This window comes from Rhagoletis zephyria, unplaced genomic scaffold (genome assembly GCF_001687245.7).
Source record: "Rhagoletis zephyria isolate East Lansing unplaced genomic scaffold, Rhagoletis_zephyria_1.1 Rzeph_scaffold_06048, whole genome shotgun sequence".
NCBI lineage: Eukaryota > Metazoa > Arthropoda > Insecta > Diptera > Tephritidae > Rhagoletis > Rhagoletis zephyria.
This window is the reverse complement of record NW_016163131.1, coordinates 14786-20767: the sequence shown is the minus strand read 5'-3', so window position 1 is coordinate 20767 and position 5982 is coordinate 14786.

Genomic DNA, 5982 nt, shown 5'->3' with positions numbered 1-5982 from the left:
AACGTGCTTCCAGCACTCAGAATATTAAAAGAAAATTTCGTTGATTTCAAGTAGAAATAAAATAAAAATATATATATCTAATATATTTTTATTTTAAAATTAGGTAAAACTTGACATTTAAGAACAATTTAAAATAACGATTAAACCAAAAGATAAATAACAAAACATATTGTATGTTTTAATTGAGGACTATATATATATGGATATATATGGATGTATGTATTACTAGAAGAAAACTCAATAAAACGAAGGTCTGCATTTTTATTTATTTATTTATTTATGTATTTCTTTATTTATTTACATTTATCTAGTAATCTAGAAATACATGATTTATTACAGACTACTACAAAAATACTTAACGATAAAAGTTTAAGCTTTACTATATAGCTCATTCAATGATACTTTAAACAATTGCTTAGACGACGAGAAATCCAAGGCCAAAAAATTTGAAATTTGATTAAACTCTTTCAATGCTCTATGAATCGGAGCATAGGAAGTATAAACCGTCCGGACTCGCTCAAGAAAGAAAAATAAAGGCAAGTGTAGAATATGACTTAGAAATTATATAATCTAAATGACTCAGAAATAGGAATTTTGAGTCAAAAATTACGCCCAGATCAGAAACTTCATCCAAAGTGGTGAGACGTGATTCCTTAATTAAATATGAAGTAGCAAATAACTGCCTGGACTTGGTAAACGTTATTGAGATCTGACTGTAGCTTAGCTGAATCAGATCGACTTGAAATTGTTTTAAAAATTTTTAAGTCGTCTGCATATAAAATAAATTCGGAAAATTTTAAACAATCAGATATATCATTAATAAAAATGATGAAGAGTAATGGACCCAGAATACTGCCCTGTGGGACACCAGAAGAGGCAACAAAAGGATGGGAAGAAACATTATCAACAACAACTACACATTTACGACATGAAAGGTACGACTTTATCCATTTAAAAAAAAAAAATGGAATGAAGCCCAAAGCTCCGCAATTTGGCAATTAAAATTGAATGGTTGACTTTGTAAAAAGCCTTAGAAAAGTCGGTATAGATTGTATCGACTTGGAATCTGTCATTGAAAGCAGACGTACAAAATTCTGTGAATGCAGCAAGATTAGTGATGGTTGACCTGCCAGTCATGAAACCGTTCTGGTTATTAGATATGTGACGCTTTACGGCAAAATACAACTTTTGTTTGATAATATATTCAAACAGCTTCGATGTCGTAGAAAGTTTGGAAATAGGCCTATAATTAGTAACATCTTTTTTATTACCAGCCTTGAATAAAGGTGTGATGGACGTAACTTTCCACGCATCAATAAACTCCCCCGATTCTATCGATTTATCAAAAATTAGCAAAAGAGGATATGTAGGGGCAGGACAATTCTTGAAGAGATAGGATGAGAAACCATCAATATCCACATGCGAAGAGCTTTTAAGGCCCTGAATTCCATCCCAAACATCCTCAATAGACAGCGAAAGAGAGCCAAAGTTAATGGTGGAATTGGTTTTCCTAAAATTATCACTCAGATGTTCCGACGACGAATCAAAGTTAGAACTAAAAAAGTCAGCGAAAAGATCAACTGCCTCCTGGGTGGAGGAAGCATAACTCCCATTGTAAAATACCTCGGAGGGAATATTAGAGCAGGGCTTTTTGGACTTAACGTAAAGCCAGAAAGCTTTTGGATTACACTTAATATCAGACTCAAATTTACGAATATAATTACGCTGCAGTATTTTNTGGGAAGAAACATTATCAACAACAACTACACATTTACGACATGAAAGGTACGACTTTATCCATTTAAAAAAAAAAAATGGAATGAAGCCCAAAGCTCCGCAATTTGGCAATTAAAATTGAATGGTTGACTTTGTAAAAAGCCTTAGAAAAGTCGGTATAGATTGTATCGACTTGGAATCTGTCATTGAAAGCAGACGTACAAAATTCTGTGAATGCAGCAAGATTAGTGATGGTTGACCTGCCAGTCATGAAACCGTGCTGGTTATTAGATATGTGACGCTTTACGGCAAAATACAACTTTTGTTTGATAATATATTCAAACAGCTTCGATGTCGTAGAAAGTTTGGAAATAGGCCTATAATTAGTAACATCTTTTTTATTACCAGCCTTGAATAAAGGTGTGATGGACGTAACTTTCCACGCATCAATAAACTCCCCCGATTCTATCGATTTATCAAAAATTAGCAAAAGAGGATATGTAGGGGCAGGACAATTCTTGAAGAGATAGGATGAGAAACCATCAATATCCACATGCGAAGAGCTTTTAAGGCCCTGAATTCCATCCCAAACATCCTCAATAGACAGCGAAAGAGAGCCAAAGTTAATGGTGGAATTGGTTTTCCTAAAATTATCACTCAGATGTTCCGACGACGAATCAAAGTTAGAACTAAAAAAGTCAGCGAAAAGATCAACTGCCTCCTGGGTGGAGGAAGCATAACTCCCATTGTAAAATACCTCGGAGGGAATATTAGAGCAGGGCTTTTTGGACTTAACGTAAAGCCAGAAAGCTTTTGGATTACACTTAATATCAGACTCAAATTTACGAATATAATTACGCTGCAGTATTTTACTTAACTGTTTGAACTTCTTGGAGTAGCGCAAATATTTATCCCTATACGCTTGGGCACTTGTTAATTTAAATTTTCTTAAGAACTTATTCCTCAAATTTTTTAGCCTTTTTAATTTTCTCGTATACCAAGGAACCCTATAGCACTTCTTGCTAACACGTGGTACGTTTTCGCAGAAGATTTCATACATCTTTGTTTTAAATTTGTCAAAGCATGAAGAAATATCAATTCCAGTAAAAAGGGGATCCCAATCTAATAGAGAAATAACGTTATCTACAATATTAAAATTACAACGTTTAAAGCAGAAGTTATTAATTTCATTATTAACACAAAGACGTTTAAAACTGTAAAATTCTAGACAAATAGTGAGCGGTATGTGATGATTAACAAGAAGATAAAGGATTAAGACATTCATGAAGTGTGAAATGCATGTTATCACTTATGAAGATAAGATCCATAATTCGAAAAAACTTGTTTAAAAACTGTTGATTTGAATAAAATCTAAACTTAAAAAACAATCAACTAAGTAGGACTCCGAAAAGCTATTAATGTTTTTTGGAATTAAGGCATAGTTACTATCTACATATGACCATTCAATACTAGGCAAGTTGAAGTCTCCAAGAACACAAAAGTTGCTACCAGAATGTTTGCAGACGAGAGCCGTTTTGTTGTCAACATATGCTTTGTAGAGACTATCAACACTGAAAGGTGGAATGTAGGACGCACAGATATAGATATTCGTGGTACCTTGTACCACAACGTAAAGTTGGTCCAGAAGTGAGTCCACATTTTCTAAATGAATGAGTGATGAGTGATACCGACGCTGAACAGCGATTAAAATACCACCGCCCCTTGACAATCCAGTTTTAATAAAATCACGATCTTTCCGGTAAACATTAAATAGATTGGAAAATCAGCATTCAACCATGTTTCAATAAGAACGAAGACTTCATAGTCCAAGTGAGTACTCATATTAAAAACTATTCTGGATTTTGTTCTGAGTCCAGAAACATTATGAAAATATATCCTAAGAGACTTGGAAAGAGGTTCACACAGAAAGGAATCAGTTACGGTTTTGGTTGTGCCGGACCTGCTTTCTGAAAAACTCAAACGGACGCACATTAACATCAGCTGGCCAATTCGCAGAGTGGAGAAGAGACGCGTAGTGTATAGATGGAACTCCTATCTTGAAATTGACACGTTTTAACCCTCCGATGAGTGACAGTGCCGATGACGTTAGATTCGTGAGAAGGTCCTTAGGGACCTACAAAGAGTTGCTCGATGTTTCGACTGTACATGTGCAACTTCTTTGGTATTTATGTTGTCTTTTGATTAAATTAACGTCCTGCATATATATTAGGAATGAAATAATTTGAAGAACAAGTGAAAAAAAAATCAAAACATGAAGACAAGTAACTTGTTATTTCTTCTAAAATTGTACAAGGTCCCTAGGGACCTTGTCACTAATCCCCGTACTATATATGTTGAAATCTCAATAACACTCGAACGTGATCCCGTATCCCTTCGAAACTTATTTTAAACGATTCAGCTTAATTTATTCTTGGAATACATGTATAAATTCTTTTCAAAAATGCATTGAACAAAAAGATATAGGCACATGAAATACGAAAAGGTCCCTAGGGACCTTCTCACAAATCGAAGGGTTAATGTTTTAACATCTACATCTTTCTTCACCAGCATATGGCAGGATATCAAGCTAGACTCAATGGACGTATTCTTCGAAACATATACGACAATTTTATCAGCGGTGACTGAATTCATAAATGACGACAGGTATATTTTGTTCGTGGTGCAACTTCTAACCCACTACTAGCATTGCAACCAGCAATGGTCTTAAAATTCCGACTGGGGTGGTTGTTATCATTAACAGCAGAAGCAGAAGCATTAGCATTATCACTACGGTGACGATCCGTTCTGTTTTTTGCAGGACCGTACTGTTTTTCATCGTTATTTTAAAATTATGGGACAATGGATGGGTTTTTTCGAAAAAAGTGTTTTTTGGTACTTTTCGTAGCTTTTCTTCAATATCTCATGAAAAAATCTCCCAATCAACGTAAGAGACTAACATATCGAAGGGTCTTGATGTGCCTCTTACAAAATATATAACTTGTGGCGACTTCAATGAAAATTATTAGCTTAGTCGTCAAAGTCGAAAAAAGTGAGATTTTCAATCAAATACGCAGTTTTATTCAATAACTTTTTTCATTAGTTTAAAAATTCGATAAAGGAGATATGNTGCCTCTTACAAAATATATAACTTGTGGCGACTTCAATGAAAATTATTAGCTTAGTCGTCAAAGTCGAAAAAAGTGAGATTTTCAATCAAATACGCAGTTTTATTCAATAACTTTTTTCATTAGTTTAAAAATTCGATAAAGGAGATATGTATATCATTACAGTAAATTTTGAGCCAAAGATAATGAAAATCGGATTAGAAATGTAGATGCTATGCAGCCTTTGTAACTCGTCGTTTACGTCGATTCATGCCGTCGATTTTTGTTAAATAACTGCGAAAAGTACCAAACAACAAAATAAAATAATGTAAAAAAAAATATTTTTTAAAAACATGCTTTTATTTAACATGTACAATCAAAGGAATAAAATAAAGTAGTGTAACAAAAGATTTTTTAGCAAGAAAATTTTGTCAAAACTGCACTAAAATGAATAAAATAAAATAAGTTAAGGTCTCGTTAAAGTTACTAAAAGCCATTTAGTGAAAGGAGCTATTCAAACTCTAGTGAAAATTACTAACAATTTGTACTAATTTACTTCGTTTTTAAAAAAGCTTGTCGCGCGAATAGCAAACCGGCATTTACATATCTGCATACATACATATACATACCTAACCAATTATGCATGTACGCTAAATTCGCCGACAAGCTTTTTCAAAAACGCAGTAAATTAGTACAAATTGTTAGTAATTTTCATTAGAGTTTGAATAACTCCTTTCACTAAATGGCTTTTAGTAACTTTAACGAGAAGTTAACTTATTTTATTTTATTCATTTTAGTGCAGTTTTGACAAAATTCTCTTGCTAAAAAATCTTTTGTTACACTACTTTATTTTATTCCTTTGATTGTACATGTTAGATAGATAGATAGATAGTTGGTTGGGTAATGCACTGCGACCGCTGGGTCTATTGCGCCCCTAGCTCATCACAACTCCTCAGCAAGCCCCAGAGTGTCTAAAAACTTCATAATGGACCCCGGGGACAGTGAGTGTATGTGCTCCTCTCTTGGCCAGACGTACCCTATGCTTCTAAGCCTCCTGCGCGCCACGGCCTCACACTCTACAAGAAGGTGTAGGGGAGTTTCCCTGGCGGCATCGCAGAAGCGGCACAGGTCGCTGGACCAGATACCTAGTTTATACATGTGC